The sequence below is a fragment of the Rissa tridactyla genome, chromosome 1, assembly GCF_028500815.1.
Source record: "Rissa tridactyla isolate bRisTri1 chromosome 1, bRisTri1.patW.cur.20221130, whole genome shotgun sequence".
Taxonomy (NCBI): Eukaryota; Metazoa; Chordata; class Aves; order Charadriiformes; family Laridae; genus Rissa; species Rissa tridactyla.
In genome coordinates this window covers 87,192,688-87,213,035 of record NC_071466.1, presented here as the reverse complement: position 1 = coordinate 87,213,035, position 20,348 = coordinate 87,192,688, and the positions used below count along the sequence as shown (strand labels likewise).

The 20,348-nt window shown below is 39.0% G+C and overlaps 1 protein-coding gene across 4 annotated transcripts in view; it reads right to left on the bottom strand.

Moving 5' to 3' along the window:
* The window catches only part of CDKL5 (cyclin dependent kinase like 5), a 123,974-nt gene extending 105,052 nt beyond the window's left edge, over positions 1–18,922 (bottom strand). For 3 of the 4 annotated variants that reach the window (XM_054185922.1, XM_054185936.1, XM_054185945.1), the window contains exon 1: positions 18,852–18,922. The gene's annotated coding sequence lies outside the window, so the exon portion shown is untranslated. Of the gene's footprint in view, positions 1–18,847 lie in introns of all 4 variants that reach the window. The other variant, XM_054185929.1, reaches the window with a different exon arrangement.
* Positions 18,923–20,348: the final 1,426 nt, after the last annotated feature.

Below are 20,348 nucleotides of genomic sequence, written 5' to 3'. Positions count from 1 at the left end.
CCTGCCATGGGCAGGGACACCTCCCACTAGACCAGGCTGCTCAAAGCCCCATCCAGCCTGGCCTTGAACACTTCCAGGGATGGGGCATCCACAGCTTCCCTGGGCAACCTGTCCATGTCCGTTCACAGAAATCATGTGTTTATTGCAACATGTAATACTACATCAAATAAAACAATATAAAACAGGAGAGAGAGATATACTATTTGTGATCCTTTTCCCAGGTACACAGTTTGAGTATAACTGATATTGAAACCATCACTTCTGACCTGCTTAAGGCTCTTTCATCACAATGATTTAATCCATCAAAATGGATTATAAAAATTATCTCCCTTTCTCAGAGTTCATGAAGTTTTCAGTAGCCTGAAATTCCTCTATTGACAATAAAGTGTGACCTACTGATGACATACTTTAAATGTTGTCATACAGGACAATGTTAAAGAAATTATTTTAGTGCACGCCGGTGTTGATACAATACAAAATCATGCAAGAGCAGACCAAGGTGCCAAATAAAAGCTCCTCACATGATCATATGCCCACAATTTATTCATCTGTCAAAAACACATTGCTTTATTCCATGTTATAAATGCAGTTTATGCTGTATGCAAAAAAAACCTCATTTAAGAGCTAAACAACTTCAGTTAGTGAATGCCATATCTAGAATTGCTTGAGGAATTTTTTGGAGGCAGATACACTGCTTCTCACCATTAGAAAATGGAAAATGCCTTGCTATCCCACTCAATCAGTCAAATATTTAGAAGAGATGAACACAAACACCCGGACCGTTCCCATTTAAAACAAAACTGTCATAAAACCAGTAATTCACAGAGTGAACAGCCAGGCATAAGACTCACGGCTTAAGCAAAGGTTAAGATTGGTAATTCCAAATATCTTAATGAAAAAATAAACTAAAATGTCTATTTATGACCGACTTTCCAGTTAACGCATAGGGAAGGATATTGTTAGTTTTTCCTCCTCTATTTGCTTCTAGTACTGTTTCTTCCACCTTCCTTGAGACTCACCTTGCATTTTACGCAAGTCAAAAGGCTTTCTCGCAGCTACCAAGTCAGATTTTAAATGAAGAAAGTAAAAATCTTATTTGAAACACTAAAAAAGTACCTGCTAAATACAGAATCAGACTAGGGACCCAAGATCCAATCAATACATCTAGGTCACCAGATTTTTTCAGTATCTTTTAAAAATCCCTCCCCAGCCTCCCCAATCAAGAATACAGGCAGCATCTTCAAAAATTGTTATGCATTTTTCATAAGCATAGGATCTGTGCATTTAAAAAAGAGGGTGGAGGCTACTGAAGCTTCTCCAGATATCTTTAGATGCTCCTACAATTTATCTTCTTTTAAACCAAAAGTAGATCATTAACACTAGTAAGACCTGCAGACCATAGGTAATTAAAAGATTTGTGGAATTGATGACATAGTATGAGCCTATATGAAGTATTGTCAGCTGTCTAAAAAATTGATCCTCACTAAGATCTGATCTTCCAAGAATATTAAAACAGTTACACTTGTTTGACCACAGGTCTACCAAATCCAGCATCTGGTTTCTGACAGCAGCCAAAAGGGAATACAGAGTATAGCATAAGAACGCTACAAGCACGTAAAGACAACCCTGAATATTATCCCAAAGACCCTGCCCCATACAGACACCCCCAAACATCCTATGGTCCTCATTGTGTTCAAATCAGATAATCTCTTCCTCAGATTTAGATTTCAGTAGAGCCCTGCTCTGTGCACTTTGATGAAACACCTATTTAACAACACAGCGCAAAAGCTAAAAAGGGCATCGTTTGATGCCATAGTGACAATAGCATAATGGTAACAAGAAGACTAATTTAATACAAGAATAATTTACCAAATATGGATTAGCAAGTAAATACTAGTTTAGCTCATACTTGATGTTATCATCCTTAAACACGAATTACTGAATGGAGTTTTATAAATTGGTTTGTAGCAGACTAAGGCAGTTGATTACAGTAGTTACTCCAGGACTTAAAACCTACCCTGTGGTAAAGGGAATATAGCTCTAAGGAACAGAACAAGCTAAAACTCAAACTGCCTTAGCTAACCAAGAGTCACAACAGTTAATCCAAAAAGACTGAGTAATAATTCAGCCATATGCTCAAAGTATTTTTTTCTAAAAATGTCACATTGATTATTAAAAGGCCATGAAGCACGTAGCTTGTTTGAAGAACCTAAACTGAGTTACACCCAAATGCCAACAAAAAAGGTTAGGATCCCAGGGAAACTAACAAAGGGCTATAGGATTCTTCACCTACAGTAGCTCACATGAAGCACAGAACAATTAAAGCACTCCAGTTCTACCACATCTTCAGATTGCTTTCACTGAATATTTAACATAGTGCAAAGTGGCGTCTGTCTGAAAGAACAAAGGAACCTAGAAATTTCAAAAGTTATTAAGTTACAGCTGTAGTTACAGTTTATCCATGTTCTTATGACTGCACCTAGTCAGGAGTGATTATTCTTACTTTATCAGTCAGTGCCATTAAGTGTTGCAACTCAGCTATACCAATGAATAAGAACTTTCACTCCAAAAAGGGAGCCGAGCTAATATTGAAGACATTGACACATGATCTTACACTGTAAAGCAAATGCTATAGGCAGTAATAGTGAATTTTTATTCTCAGGCAAGTAATAGAAAGTAAGAGATCCTATGTGTATGATCCAGCTATGAAATACACCTTGATAAAAATCAAAATTAAAAATTTTAAAGGCTGATAATGGTAGTCTTATAATACCACCATATATTAAGATGTTAGCCACAGAGAAATGCAGCAGAGTAACAGTAGAGCTTCCGTATGTAGATGATCACTAACAAAGTAGAACTTGCTACACCTGCTAGCCACTAGCAGAGCCTATTAAGTAGCGTCAGTTTTACATATACATATTGATCTCCTAGAGGTGAATGAATTCTGCATGTTGCCTTCTTTCAAAGTACCTGATCAATACATTATTGTCTCACCTGAAACAAGAAGATGAGCACCAGCTTTTCCAGTTAACTTGGGACAGACTTCCTATGCACAAAATATGATTTATTGTTAAAACACTTGCATCATTCTGTGTTTTCTGGGATATCTGACAGCAAATAAGACTTCAGGGAATTGTTCTAGTTCAGTATTTCATTTTATTAGTGTCACCATTATGGATAAGCTATCATAGACACATCTTTAAACAAAAATAGTAAAAAAAAAAATTTGACTGTGTATTGTAAATATCTAAAGGTAACTATCAAAAAAGCAGCAGGAATAAGAGACAATTAGCTAACTAGTTTCAGTCTTTTTTTTTTTTTTCTCATTCAATTGATAAAACATAGTTCACCATAATTTTCAACAGACGCTTTCTTAATACTACAATTGAAGAGCTTCAAAACTGTACTTGGGAAAGAAAAGTAGGCAACAAAAGACAAAAAAAACCCCAGAACTGAAAACCCACATGCCATACGAGAGACTTCTTCCCTTAAGATCATCTCGCATTTATGAACTATATATGTGTATAAATACACATAGTATTTCTATATCATACAAGTGGACTATTTGTAAGAATGTAGTCACAGAATCCAATTTGATACTGGGTATTACAAAACTCAACGTAGTTCTATTTAAGAGTTAAAAAAAAAAAAAGAGGAAGGCTTCACTTCAGAGTGACAGTGAACTTCAAACTTCAGAGAAACAGAAATGGACTTAATCAAGTTTACATGGGTATTTTTTGCTCTAGTGAAAATGAATGTATGCACACTGCAGACTGACATTTTTTTCTATTTCAACTTGACACAGCACACAACTGGCATCTAAGCATGAAGTTCTTAAATTTTATTGCTAAAATAAACACAGAAGTGTTGAGCTTGATATTTCACCAGGATTTTTTCCCAATCAAGACTTTTTTTTCTTCCTCTCCCTAATCTAATGCAACATTTGCAGAAGTCCCCAAAAAATTTCAGAACCATAGAAGCCTGCCAAACAGAGTAACCCACACTGGAAAATTCAAGAATTGCAGAGATCAGTGAGATCTGCTTTTCTGCATTTCCCACTGCTGAAAAGGCAAATTAGCCTGCTGTTCCTGAATTACAGTATTTGCAAAATGCATTTATAGCTGTAGTACAGCAAAAGATTTCCCCCTCCTCCCCTGATCTCACAAGCAATGCTTCCCCTCTTGGTACTTCCACAGTCTATCATCTCATTTGTTAATTATTGCTTAAACCCAAATATACACTACCTGCATATTTTATAAAGAAGAGATAGTCTTTAACTTCATTTGTTTTATTTTCTCATATACAACAGTACAACTGAACTGCAAAGCTAGAAACATAAAGTTTACATGATTATGACTTAATTACTATCAGGCCTTTAGCCTTCAAGAGAAAAATACTATCAAGATCATAGTGGGCTTTTGTTTCCCAATTAGAAGAACAAAACTGTTAAACGTATGACCCCAAAAAATGCATTATGCAGCTGAACAACTCATACTAAATAACCAACTTTTTTTGTTCTCTACTTTTAACAAATTATATAAAGGACAGCTCAGATTCTGAGGTGCTCACAAGAGCCCAAAGCTAACACCTTGCTTCTCACAGGAAACCACATTAAGCAACTATGTCACTGAACAACACAGAGTCACAGAAAAAGCGCTTTACCTTTTCAGAAGACAAGATTATTGTAACCTAACCTCCAGATAAACAAAATCTTTTGAATACTAGCTGGATTCAGGACTCCAAGTTTATTTCATTATGGTGCTGGGGTTGTTATTCTCTTTTGCAAACCAGGAGAAGTTAGGTAATAAATCTCAACCTTTCTCTGCACAGAGAATTTGGGTACAGAAGAGCCATGAGATCCAACTCCTGATGTTTGCTACATTTACTTATTAAACATCCATTGCAAATACAGTTGTTAGGAAAGAACTCCAAGTTCTGTGGTTAATATTCACTAAATATACATTACAATATCAAGGACAAAAAACTTAGCCAGATCCTATAAGACCTACTTATTGTCTAGAAAAAGGACTATCATCCACAAACTCCCTCCAACAGTAATTCATTGTATAGTCTTAACCATTTCTAGAAGTCAACGATAAAGCTACTGAAAAGCACATAAAAAGATGTAGTGAACAAAACCAGAAAAATGTGGCAAGTAACACCTTCATTCTCACATTACAGTAAGTTCTAATAGCTAAAACAATCCCCATTCACTTCCTAAACTTACCCTATTCAACATCTGCCCTCCATGGCAGCAACCTAAAATAGAACCATGACACAAAAAAGGCGAAAACCACATAGCAAGTTCAGAAACAGCCCAGGACATTCACGGTTTCTACCAAAAGGCATAAGCATGCTATAGATTTCTGTTTTCTCAAATTTTGCTCCAATTTGTATTTCTCCAACTTGTTTCATGAACCTCTTAAAATAAGACATGTAAAAGAGGGAAATTAAATAGGCTCATTGATGGAAATCAAAGTATTGTTTCAGGTCATGTTCAGCACAACTCTTTGTACAGAGTGTACTTTTAAAACCATGTCTATTTTGCCACTCTTTCCAAATAAAAGATATTTTATTTACTTCACTTATATCTTTGAACAATTGGTTTAAGTCATTTATAGTGTGGCACACAATGCTTTATTACCTAAACTCCTTGAAGGCAGGAGGGCAATTTAAAAACACATATACTATGCTTACTTGATGTCCCATAATTTTGGTACAGTTATAAACACAAAGCTCAGCCTGCTTGTTTGCAAAACCTGACTCTCAAAAGTGCTGACAGAAGAGATGCAGCTTTCAGCATATAACAAATGCATGCAAATAATTCTTAATTATCTGGAAATTTAATTAATCTGTTTCACACTACCCAAGGACCAAGTCCTATTTTCACCTAATACTTCTGTTCTGAAAGGGAAGGGTCATAAGGACCTATGTTTAATAGTGTTTACATTTTAATTCAGGTATGATATGTTCACAATATGTTAGAAACATGGTAACTTGAACCAAAAAAGTGTTAGTCAATGGCTCCACACTAGAACTCCTGCTCCTCTGGAATTTAGTCCAGTTGTTACCTTGACTTATATTCCACTTTTTTTTAGCACTCCAATCACAGCTGTACCATATATAGCTAGCACTGGCACTCACACAGTATTCTCTCACCCCATGACAGACATGTTAACTTGAAATTAATTTGGAAACTGATTTCGTATGTTTCTCCTTCAAGAGGATTACATTTCTCTGAGGTAACTGCAGTGAAATTGCTCAACACTTGCTTTCACCTTTTTTGAAGTTAGTTTGAGCTATGGTTTTCCTTCTCCAATGATTTTGTTTTGCTATTAATTAAATGGCAGTATTATTCTCCTCAATTGGAATTATTAGAAAGTGTCTTAATGAGTTATAACTACTATAAAACTGACAAGCACAATATACATTACTTCATTCTATGTTGTCAAGGAACATCATCTGAAAGAGAATGCCCACTTGCCTTCATATAATCAGAGAAAAGGGAAAAATACTTATCAAACTGAAGAAGTTAGTAGAAAAAAAAATTATTTGGTATGTGCTACTTCAGCAGAAGACTTTCTTAAAAATTATTTCAGAACACTTCCCTTCATACCTTTTGGATAATTTCTCTTCAGTTCATGTATTTCAGGGGCATATTTAAGGGCAAAAAAATCCAATATAGTTTGTGGCCTTCGTACAAGCACTTTCAGTTTTCTAAAAAAAAAAAAAAAAACCACCAAACTATCAGGAGAAAATAAACTGTTCGTATGGTATTATTTTCTCTGTTTCTTAAATATTCCACATGAAAGGCAAAAAAGGTATATCCCTTGTATTAAAAAAAGAAATAAAATCCAGTATTTTCCCCAATATCAATACATCACCATTGGCAGTCCCACATGAAGGATCATAAATGACTACAGAAGTGATCCGTATGAGAATCAGTGGCATGCAGTAACACTAGGGATGTCTTGCTGCTCTTTCTAACCTTTTAGCCAAGTTAGATTAAGTACAGTGTGAAACAATGCTTTTTTAATTTAAAATATGATTTTGTAACAAATAAGGTAACAGTTTGATTTATAATAAAACTGTAGAGCATTAACGGTATATTTAATATATTTTTATACTCTTACAGAAAGCATCAGAGGAAATTCTGTAGCCTACACTTACTTACATGCCCGGTAGCCCTACAGAACCTAAACATGAGCACATACTACGTCACAGTAATATACTTCTGCTTTTGCTTGCAAAATGAAACTAGACAAAACCATTTTCAGACAAGTGTTACCATATGTTAAAAACAATCTCATCTTTTGATATTTTGCTTCTAGACTCAAACTCCAAGCAAAAGCATAGTATAATGCCACTTCTGCTGTGGTATCATGATGAAAATCTTTTCTATATAACTACCAGGTATTGGCAGACATTAAACAATTCACATCGCGTTCAAATTTATTTCTGGTTTTCGGCAGAGGGACTTCACCACCACAATCTGCCATACGTAATGAATAAGAAAGCTTACAATTTCTTTTAATCTGTCCCATAGTTCCTCAATAAAGTGGTAAAGTCTATCAGACAAGGAAAAGGAAGTTAGGGAAAATTCACCATCCATCTCACAAAAGTAATTGATTCTAGAGGTCCATTTTAATCTTTGTCTATCATTGCACCTGAAATAAAATCCAATTATTTCAGCTTCACAGGTGGACTGGATTTTCATCCCGAGAGATATGAATGAGCCATGAAATGATAAAAAAAGCCCACAAATTAACATCACACAAATATATATGCTACATACAGAGCTGTCAAATCCCGCAGTTTGAACATTAAAACTGAACTTCCAGCTCCCCAGTTTAAACCTCTAGCATTAAAACATTAGCAATGAAGCACAAGGACTACTATCCACTGAACAATACCATATTTGGGCAGTACAGCTTGCCCAGGCAGTGTTTCACCTCCAGCAGGAAGGCTCAAGGCAAGTGGGAGCCCTATCCACTGGGGCAACCTCTCACCAGAGCCTTGTACCAGACCCTTCTCAATCACGTGGCCCAGCATAAGGCACATAGTTTTCCTTAAGACCCAGTGCACTGGTCTCCCATATCAGGGCTTCACAGCAGAGGAAAAAAAAATAATCTGTAAACATGCTCAACAAAATAGTCTCCTTCTCATCCCTGGTTCAATTCCACTACTGCAACCCATCTTTCATTATTTAATTCTCAGCATTGTATGCAAAACGAGCTTAACGATAGGAAAGACATCATATTTTCCTTTCTAATTATTAGTTATATTCATAACAGCTGAAAGAAACTGGAAGTGGTCATTTATCTGTACAGTAAGTTGCATAGGCACAAATTAGGATGGGAGTCCCATCATACAGCCCCTATCCTCAGGATTCAACAGTATAAAAACACACTCTTACTTTCATGCATTACATGTCCTACACCATCACCCTTGCACATTTTATTTGCCCTTGCAAATTTCACAAATTTGGGGGTATGTATGTTTGTTGGATAGTAAAGGTGCTTGGGGCTTGGCATTGTGGTGGGGAATGTTCTGTTGTAACTATTGTTGTACTTCACAAAGAAAAAAAGAGAACAAAAATAAAATTAATGATCAAAATCAGGAAGTGAGCAAGAAGTTATATTAAACCCTAAGCAATGTAAGAAAAATACAGAAAAGTTTGATTGTCACAAAGTGAAAATTACAACCGCTGTTAACAAATTATTTAAAACTCTGAGTTATTAAAAGAGAACTTGTATTTAAAAAAATACGTATCTATTGATTTTAGAGTGGGAAAGTAAATTTACTAGAGTAAAACTGTTTGTTCATATTTTCAATAATTGAACAATCTTTTTACACTAGCATTGAAGCATTGTGTAGTCTAATTATTTAAAAGGACAGCATACTTCCTCTTTATTAATTTCTTTGAAGAGGAACAAGCTAACAAGCTTGATCTGTCATTCCATTTTCAGTGAAATAGCCAACAATAGCTCAAATGTTATTTTAAGTGAATATAACTGGAACAGTCAAACAAAAGGTCACCCATTTTACTGGTGTGGAAAAATACAGGATAGGCCTCCTGGTGTCCCAGGGATGTTCAGTACTTTGTATGATCAAAGCTATGCAGACTTTGGCCTTAGTACAAATACCTTCCTATCTCCCCTCATCCATACTTATTATTCGCAACACAATTTTAGTCACTGTTTTTTATGGTGACTTGTATAAAGAAATCTGATTTACCCCACAAGAAAAAAAAAAAAACAAACACAAACAAAGCACCCCCAAAGAAAACACAGAAAACATCTCCCACTCTCCAAACTTACAGCTAAAACAATCTTTAAGTTTCAAATAAATTAAAAATATACGTGGATTTTTTTCTGTGAGTTACATCACATCATTTGAGTCAGCAGAAGCAACTGAAAAACAACTAGGTTAACAGAAGTAAGGCCATGACTTTTTTCAAATATGCTGTTCATTTACAGAGCTTTAGGCAACTAAAATGTCAATATGTATAGACTTCACTGAAACAGATTTAATGATCTCCAAATGACAGGAATAGCTATTTGCTTAGGAAAAGCAGAGTCAAGGTTCACCTTCTGAAAATAGTCCTTTGTTATTATTACTGTGGGCATCCCACATTGTCACCCTCATACCAAAATCTGTTTTTATTTATAGCAGTAGTATAGTTTTTAACGGAAGTCAAGCAACCCATTTGTTGTGTTAAAGTTGCAGAATTCTTGAAGTCCTAACTGAACACAACATTTCAGCCCTCCAAGTTTTTGAAGAAATACTTCAGTGATTTTGATTTGTTTTGCTGTGCTACAGCACCTCTTTTCTCTCTAGTCCCCCTCTGTTCTATATATGAGGTTCTATGTTTGAAGTTCCCCCTGGTTGGCTGCTACGCTTCTTCCTGCATCAAGTTCATATTTCTGTCACTTATTTTGTAGGATATGTACAACCTCTTACCCACGTACATCAGATGACATGTTTTCTATTCCACCTACAACTCTCTCGTTTTCCTTGCTCTTTATGCTCAGGTTTCGACTGATGAGCTCTCTCCCCATTTCCTTCAAAGACAGAAAATTCTTTCAATTTCTGCATAACCTACATCAGGCAATGTCAAACAGGTCTCCCACAATAACTCTGGGTCCCATGTCCACCCATGAGAGTACCCTTATTTCCCTCCAAGAATAACATTACCAAATCATTGCCCTCGTGATATCCCCCCCGTTATGCACAACACAATAACCTATCACACTGGCTTCACGTCTCTCCTACTTTCCATACTACATTTCCTTTCACACTGGCTTGGCAAAAGGCAGCAAATGCCATGGTCACGTGTTACTACAGGCTGACCACAGAGCCACAGAACGGGGTTCCCCCTGTTTCTTGCCCAGTCTCTTCTCTAACCATCTGCCTGTTTCCACAAGACCTGTACGTTTGCAACAGAGCTGGGGAACGCTGCCCCTCTGCCAAAGTTGAGTGGGAATTGAGCAAGTGGTTGAGAAGTTACTGGCAGGGTAGGAGGACAGGCTAATGGACAGATGGATGGACAGATGGAACAATTGCATAAGCAACCTTCCCTCAAACCAAAATAAAACTTCCAAGTCCCACCTGTTCCACAAAGCATTTCATCAGCAGTAGCCACTCCTCACTTCAAGGTTTTCTGTTTTATAATAGGCTATACTGCATAAAGTAGTAGCTTTAGTCTATAGAGTTACCGGATCAACACATTACTGACTGTACATCACGATGTACAGCTACAGTGCTCCATAAATAACTGTCTTTAAACACAAGCTGTACCCAAACAAGACTTCACAGTTAAGTAGAAAAAGAATGGTTGCATAAAAACATTATAATGGCATGTAATTTAAAACATCCTTTGTAATAATAACGTCAACAAAAAAAGGAGAAACAAAACACAAGATTGGCGGGGGGGGCTTGGGCTGGGGTTTTTTTTTGAGAAATACAAAAATATGTAGAGAATTAAAAATAAAGACTACTACCAATTAAAGGATCTGCAAAGGCGTCTTGCATTTCAACAGCCTCAGACTGTGTGAAGGGCTAGAGAAGAAGCTGTGCTAGATGAACAGATGGATCAGAAAAGTGTGAAGAGGTCCATAAGGTAGACTCAAGTTTTTAAAGCATGAAACTTCTGAAGCGAGCATAGGACTCATTGTAGGTGTTTTCATACAAGGATTAGTTAAGGTGAGGGATTTGGTGGGTTTCTTTTGGTTTTTTAAAAGCTTATAGATGTAGGTAGATAACAGCATACTATGTGTGCATTTCTGGAGTGGTGAATTTGGGAATACTGCAACTCCATACACTGACAAGCAAGGCAAGGAAGACTGGAAGTGTTTTTGCAGAGGTTAAGCAAACAACCAGATGGCAACATTGTGGATGTGGCAGATTAAGAGTAGAAACAAAAGAGGGGGGGAGATCAGAGGAGAAAAAAAACCTGCTTGCACCAAAAGCCTTTGGTTCCTTTCAGCTGGAATTCTCTTTTCAAGTGCTCAAAATAAGATAATGCAGCGCCATTAAAATGAGTTGACCATGGAGGGGGCGGAAAGGTGCCCTGGAAAGAGAAGAATAATTTAATTTTACGTAACTTCTTCCTAGTGACATTTTAGGAATAAATATATTTTTAGGAAAATACTGCTTTTGAGCAGAAGGTCTAACTAAACAGCCTCCTGAGGTCCTTCTTCCATCCTTAATGTCAATTATCACTTCAAAATACCCTAAGCAATTCTATTAAAAACAACAGCAGAAAGTTAGAGTGGAGGTATTCTATATGCATTAATAGATTCAGCCTCACTTCAATGAGCATCCATATTGCAATAAAAAAGGATATCATTTTTAAAAAATGTATGGTCTGAGGTTCACAACTGAAAATTATTAACATCTATTGTCACTGCTATGACAATTGCCTACTCTTTGACTAATAAATACCTTTAAATTTTGGATGAATATTTCTATACATAAGCAACCCATAAGTAAATTAAACTTCTTTTCATCTGAAATGGTACATAACATAAAAAGCAAACTTGTTCTAAGTTATTGTAAATCTACGCCCATTTCCTATTTTTCATCTCCAAAGCATATTCTAACAACATAGAAAACGAGCTGCCAATATTTTCCACCAACTATTTTGAACAACAAGAATTTGAAATATCAATTAAAATGTGAGATTAAAAACCAGTTTCATAGACTATATGAGGTGCTGTATGTTCTGACGGTTTTAAGATTTCTTCACCTCTGAAGGGGGTCACATAAAAACTGAAGTCAGATGGGCCCCAATCCTGAATATACTTCTCCATAAGCAATATAACTGAAGTTGAACATATGTTTAACTTATTACACGTGCACAAATATTTGTAGAGAGGGCTTAAGTGACTCCAGGGAATAAATAAAATGCTGCCAAGTGTTAAAATAAAAAACAGAAGAGGAAGCTTTTCCTGCAATTTGTTTTCAGCTACTGTAGAGTTTTTACTAAATACAGCAGGTTAACTGGAATTTAGAACAAGTGTAATAGCTCTAACAAGAAGAACTTTATGAAGAGCTGACTATGACATACCGCTACTTTCCATGCACCTCAGTTTTCCTATTATTATTTCTGATAATGTCCATAGGTGCAATCTATAAAAAAACCCCACCATCTTAAAAGATGCAGAACAATCAAACTACATTACATTTATTCATGGAAAACTGCTCTGATGAACCAGCAATTAACATGATATGCTGCAGCATGCAAGATACTCGTACCAGACATACTGAAATTTGTTCTAAGAGCCAGCATAGAGCAATATCCAAATCCTTCCAGCAAGCTTTTGAAGCTTATCTACTACAGGACTTCCACCAGAACACAGTTTCCTCTTTGCCATCATCTAGAAACGTTGTCCAGATGAAAAGGGAGAGAAGAAAAAAAGAGCACTGCACACCACCAAGCATTGTGAATCTGCAACATTCAGGGCACACCAGACCTTCTGCTCTGGCAATGCCAGCATAGCGCTGATGTACGCACAGGCAAACACAGGGAGTTTGTGAGATGCAAATTACATGAAAAATAAACATGACCTTCTTAAGACTAGGAAATCTAGCAACAAGTAAGCAGCTTATAAACACAAATTTACTGTGCTCTCGAGTTTAATTCAAAAGTTTCTATGCTTTAAAGATAAATATTTAAGTACAAAGTCCCACTTGCTGATACAAAGCTTAAAAAACTTACTAGCTGGCAGCTATTTTGTGGCCATGAAACCAGATTGTTCCAACAAGTTAAAATGTCACCCAGCCTATCACATACAGGTCAAGCAGAAAGATCTACCTTCTCAAGGTCAGAAAGCACTGAACTGATGAACATTCAAGTAGCTATTCAGTCACTTCACGTGTAAGTGGGACTTTACAGCAGAGTAAATCGATCACTTCATAAGCGCTCAAAGTAAACCAAATGTACTGAAGAACTTCCAAGTGATTCCATGGTGGATAGTTAGACCAAATAATTATCAGTTCAGTAGGAACTTAAAAAAAAAAAATCCATTTCAAGATCACAACAACTCTGAGTTTGAAAACTAAGGGTTTCCCTACAAAAACAAGAGCTTCACAATTAGTTTTTAGATGATGAGACCAGCCAAAATACAGTTCTAAGGAACTAAGCTAAATAAGAATTCTTCCCTACAAATAAGCCATTGTAAGGGTTAACCATCTCTCTGAATTCACTAAGAAATGTAGTTACTGCAATACATGATGACTTTTAAACACTGCCACCTAATTATGAAGAAAAGTGGAGGAGGGGATAAAAGTTTTGTTTTCATATTCAAGCTCCATTAATCATTTTTTTTAGTACTTAATAGCTGAATAAATATTTGATTCTACTGAACCTTACAGCCACATACTCCCTTTCCCTCAGTTGAATGAAGCAGTGTGTTAGCATTAACATCGGTACTTCTATAGTCATCTGTAAGAGAAGATTAACAGAGACAGCGATAACCAAAATAACAGAGCTCTATGTAGCTGGCATAATGAGGATTCAGTTAAGAATTGATTCACATTTTGGTTTTTTGAGGGACGATTTTTTTTTCATTTGTTTGGGGGCTTTTCCCCCTCCTTTTAAAATACTGCCAGGCAAGTCTTTCTTGTGAATGCCACCCACAGTAAGATTATCTTCTTTTTCCAAAATAAGTGTCAGTTTTAAATTAAGTTATCCTACTGTTAAATATATATCAACTAAAGGCTTAATTGTCAAGACATCAATGGGCAATTTCAACACTAGAAGGTTTGACCAGCTTAGATTAGGAATACAAATTTGAAGCCAAACTGGAACACACTAACATCTCTTCTGAAGTAATGCTGGAAAAATAAACGTAATTCAACTAAAGCTAGAATTAAAAGCTTCTGGAGACCTAACATTTGAGTATCACAGATAAGCATTATAGAAAGTCATTGTATATTAACTATAGCTATCTATTTATTCCATTCACATGTTCCTCATTTTAAGACACAGAAATAGATTATTTTGACTCCACAGCAGCTAAACATAACCTAGGTATCAATCTTCATATGAACAGAGAAGTAGAACACAACTCTAACTTGAGAGCCCATACATCGATTTCTGAAAGTTATTTTGCCTAAAGGAAACAGACATGGAAGTTCTCTGAAGGCTAGCCTATTCCTATGAAATTTGCATGATTGCCTCAGATAAACGAGAAAAGAAAATACATGCAGTATCTCTATAGCAACAGAGTTTAAGATATGCAGACCCTTTCAAAGGGGTTCTTTCATGGATTTCATCAAGATATTGTTCTTTCATTGTGATTTCATCAAGATATTTAACACAATTACTTCTCTTAAGCTAAAATATCTTATTTAACACAGTGACAAATAAATTATCACATTCTAAACAAAAAAAGTTTATTTTTAAAAGCTGAATACATTAGTGTTGTGAATATTCAGAAGTTTAACATTTTTCCTTCATCCATATTTAATATTATGAAACTGCACAGACTTGGCAAGAGGACTGATGTCGTAACAGTGACTTCCTCAGTTTACTTACATACTGTTTTAATGCTCACTTTAATTTATATAATGAAATTAATTCTTACTGCTTCTGATGCAGAATGCTGATATTACAATTCACAAACGAATCTCCATCTAGATACTGAAGTATTATAGTTAGAATATAAAATTTGGAACCAGAAAATAAACTCTATTACTCATTATATTACATACATTCTTTAGTAGCAGCAAGTCACTGATCATTCTCATGTCTTGATGTTCTGATGTGAAAAAATCAAGATAAAAATCTAGAGCTGCTAGGTTTAGCTCATGAGTAGTGCTAAAATTCTTCAAAATTCTCAAATAGAAGTTATGATAAACATAAGCCATTCTTGTTCCTTTCACATGATGAGCACACACAGAGTTCACAATGACTTCATTTATCCTCCATGTCAACATATTTTCAGGGTAGCTCCCTCTCATTACTGTTTCATGACCCATGTTCATGCTCTGCTCAGAGTAAGCACATAAACTCAAGAAAATTCTCATAAATAAGAATTCATATCTTATTCAGAGCTTAAATAATACGTAGGAAAACTGCTGGGTTTTTTCTTTCCAGATTTCTACTGCTGAGAGTTGTGTGTATGAGAAGGCTAATGCTTATATGTGAACAGTTTTGAAGAGCATCCATATATAGTCAGTATTATAAATAGCTATTTTTATAACAGCACTGAACTGGCTTTTCGTTATATATAGTGAGAGGGTGTTTTCTGCATACAGAAATTATTCTCTTATTCTACCTTGTACTTGCAGTCTTAGCTCTCCTCCCACTCACGTAGTCCTGCTCCATACAACAACAGAAATAGCCACTGCTAGTGTCAAACCACACTGGCACTATAGTTAACTATACCAGTGCTCCAATAATAGTTTCCAGCAGACCAGCCCAAACCTCTTTTTATAAAGAGGTTCTCTCTCTACTGACCATACAATTTTTTTATATTTTCCTGTCGCTATTTCACTAGTTAGAAAGGCTCATGAAAGTGATATTCTCGAGCGTTTTGTTAGGAATATAGAGCTACAGTAAACATTTCAGTATTTGAATCTCAAAGTGTATTTTTTCCTCATGCTTATTAAACTAAAGTGAAAGGATCTATGAGAACATTAAAATAGATCTGCAATTTCTTTGTTTCGACCCTTCAAATTTTGAAAACTAAGCCAGAGCAGATCGGCTACAACACTAACAGGTTTGCTACAACTCTCATTTTAAAGTCAGACAAAAGGAATCAAAACATATTTCTACTTTTAGCTTCCATAAAGTTCAAATCTAAAACATTAACAAAAAATATCTTTAACATAAATCAACAACAGGTTATATATCAGATTCATTAAAATTGTCAACATTCGAATAAAGTTAAAAGTTAAAAATCAAGCATAATACAAGTATTTTTACATGTGTATTTTTGAATAATGATAACTGCTTTCAACTGCAGGTCTAAGCACTGGCTGAAATTAATTCCAAAACTAGTTCCAGAACATGGTATAGCATTTGCTCTTGCAGCACTTGATTGCTACAGCTTTAGATTTCTCCCTTTTCCTATAAACTAGGGTCTTTCACTCATTGTAATGTATCATCTAGTTTTTCTGCATGCCAGAAAAATCTGAGTGTGGTGACAAAGATTTTGATACAATTTTGATTGAAATCCCCAAATACTACAGTTTTAGATAAATACTGACACAAACAAGGCCATACTCCTGAGAGTTATTCAATGCAGAGGCTTCTTTAGGCAGAAATCTCTCTCCTTGCAGAGCATCCTGCCAGAATTACAAAAGGGGAGATTTTCCTTCCTATTGCCAAATGAGCAAAATGACAGAAATCTTAAACACCCACACAACTAGAGGTAGTATTTAAGTCTGTACAATAGAAAAAGCCAATATTTCTATTATTCATCCACCTATTAAAATGGCGCTTCATGTTTCTACTACAGGCAGGTATATTTTATAAAAAGCTTGCTTTTTTTTTTTTTTCAACTGCAGATGTCTGCTGTTAGGTCAGCACACACATTCACTGAGACAAGAAAAATCTTAAAGATCATGTTTTTTTAGGCAAACACAACAGACTATGTGAAATATTAGATTTGACACCCTTACACTGAGATCTGGAAAAAGATAGTTAAGTGTCCTCATAGATAGTAAAATTAAGTGGGAACTGTAGGTTGTACTAGCCAAGAAACCACTATCAACTGGCAATAGGCAACTTGATCACTCATTATACTGGAAGCCTGCAGTGCCCAACATGTCTCTGAAAAACAGCAGAGGCATGAGAACAAAAGAAACTAACAAGACAATTTAAAAAACTTCTCTCCAGCAATACTGCAGAACCTGAAGGCCATTCATGATCTGCATCTATCAGTATGCCAATGGATTTTCCTAGCCCTCCTCTGTTTTAGATTCTCTCACAGCCTATTTGAGATGTTCCAAAGCTTTGCTAAATAAATATATGTACTTGCGGTAAGGAAGAACTCTTCGAGATATGACTGCAGACTAATCTATTACCATCTTGACAAGCCTACTGAGTAGAAGTCAGGTAGTAGCTTCCCTCACCCAAGGCACAACACAGAGGAATTTGCATGATCATTACTAATGTCACTATGGCAGTTTCACGCTGTTGCTGTTCCAGACAGCTACCTGCCGCAGCAATGGTAGGCAGTACACGATGCAGACAGAAGGAGGATCTCCGAGAGGGAGGCTGGAGTAGTTCAGCAACAGCACGCAGAGCCCTCTCATACACCAAAGAAAATAGAATAGGAACAGAGCTTCTGGCTCCCCCAGCCCTGGAAGGGGCATCGCTGCAAACACACAAAACCCTGCTTAATAAAAAAATATAAAATACCATTTTCCCCTCTGTACGCCTAAGTCCAAGGATAGAAACCGGGTTTTCCCTGCCCACCGACCAATAAAAAAGACGAAACCCGAGAGCAGAACCAAGGAATAGCCCAGCAACGGGAATCCCGGCATCCCTCTTCTTCCTAGCGGCTCACTCTGAGGAGCAGCCTCCTCTCCTGGGTGTTGTCCCCTCCGACGCTCTCCATCACCACCGACCTACCCCGTAACCACTCGCCTATTTTCCGACAAACGGCGCAGAAAATGCACAAAGACCAGCAACAGCGCGACTGATTTTTAAACAAACAAAAAACCCCAGCAAAAAAACCCAAATCCCAAACACAAAAAGAAACCCCAGAGGAAACACTCCCTCCCCCAAATCATAATAACCTAAGGAGTATCTCTTCAGAAAAAGCCCCTGTAGCCAGCCGGCAGGGCCGTGAGGGAGGAAGAGGGGAGAGATGGACAAGGCGGAATCCCACAGGCGGCCCCCCCCCCCCCCCCCCCCCGCCCCGCTCCCGGGGCACCTCAGTCAAACCCCGACCAGCGGGGGGGAGGCTCTGGAGGGGCCGCGCCCACGGGCTCTGCCTCCTCCCGAGCCGGGGCGGCGAGCGGACACCACCGTACCCTCGAACACATCTCCACCGGGGAGCCGGCGATACCTGGGCTGGGGAGCGGCGGGGCGCTGCCCGCCGGCGGAGACGCCCACCGGCCCCGCCAGGAAACGGTTCCCGGCGGGATGGCGGAGGGTGAGGGGGTGGGCGGCGGCCGCTCAACGGCGGCGAGGGCGCGAGCGGCAGGGGGTCGCGCGGCTGGCCGGTAGCGGAGGGAGGGGAAGGGACGGAGCCGAGGAGAAGGGGCTGCCCCGTTGCCGCCGCCGCCGCCGCCGCCGCAAGAGCCCCGGAGGTGACAGGTGAGGGCGACGGAGGGCGAGGGGCGACCTCCCGGGTGCTCGCGCGGCTCCCCCCTACCTACCTACCTACCTCCGCTCTGGCGCTGCCACTGCTCCGCGTTACACCCGGCGGCGCGCGCTCACTCACACACTCGCCCGCCGCCGCCCCCTCACTCCGCTCCCCCGCCCGCCGCCGTCCCTCCCTAGCGCGGCGCTCAACCGACACCGCTAGCCGCCCGGCCCCACCCCCCCATCTCGGACTGACACCTCGTCTCACCAGTCGCAGAGGAGGACCTGGCCCCAGGCCACGCCCATACCCTCTTCGACCAATAGAAGCTAGCCATGAGCCTTCCCCCGCTCCCCTCCGCCCTCCCACTGGCCCCGCCCGCCCTGGCGGCAGGTTCGGTTGACTCGCAGCTGCCGAGCAACGGGCGCGGGGCTACGGGCGGCGGCGGGGCTGGGGCCGGGGCCGGGGCGCCGGGGGTCATGTCAGGGGAGAGGCGGCGGTGGCGGGGGACGGCCGCCGAGGGGAGGTCCGTCCGCAGGAGAAGGACCGTGGTTGTGCGTGGCACCTCCGCTGCTGGCAGGTGGAGGTGCGGGGCGTCGGGCGCCGGCAGCGGGGCAGGACCGTGAGGGACGTGGCCCGCCCTGGACGGGGAGCGAGGGGGCAGGAGGCTTCTCGTTCGAGGGGGATTTCGCCTAAGGGATGGGCTTTTTTTCCTTCTTCTTTTTTTTTTTTTTTTTTTTTTTTTTTTGGCATGGAAGCTGGTCGACGCCCCCGGCACGCAGAGCCGTTAGCCACCCGCGTGCGGAACGGGGCGGGGAGGAGGGAGCGGGCTGGGGGTGGGGAGAAGGGCCGTAGGAACTGCTGCTCGTTCGGATAGATAGATGGATGGATGGAGAGTAAGGCAGCCGAGATGTTAAAAGTCAATATCTCCTTTTCCCTCAGCTCCTGAAACGGTGAAAATGTCTCCAGCGCTCGAGCATTTCTCCAGCCTTTACAAAACCATAATCTCAGCTTGCGTATTCTGTTGCTGGCACCAGTAAGGCTTGCACGTTCCGGCTTTGCTCTCATCAAATTAAAAATACAGTTAAAAACTAAAGCCACTTTTAGCTGCCGCTTTCAGGCAAGCATCAAATATCAGATGCATCATGGCAAAATGCAGTTCTGCAAGTTACTGATGCTTGAACTCGTCTCCCATTTTCTTGGTATGCTTCAGTGGTTATTTAAATTAGAAAAATGTTATGAAGCCCACTGGACATAACATGCCGTAGGACTCAGCGATGGCTGAGTATTGCTAATCTAACACTACCCAAAAGTATATTCCTTTTGTAGGGATATGAACCTTAGAAAGATCTGTGCAGACAGATAACAGACTTAAGGCATTGCAGTGCATAAAAATCAGGCTCCTCATTTTCATTTGTCGTTCTACACATACTGCTTCTTGAGCCTTGGGGCACTTCAAGTGTCTAGGTTTGGATCAGGGATGCACTTTTGAAGTAAATGCTGTCATCATCTCTGCTCACAGTGCTTTGATTCGCAGTGTGGAGTGGTGTTGGACTGCATGAAGTAGATCCCTTTTGGATG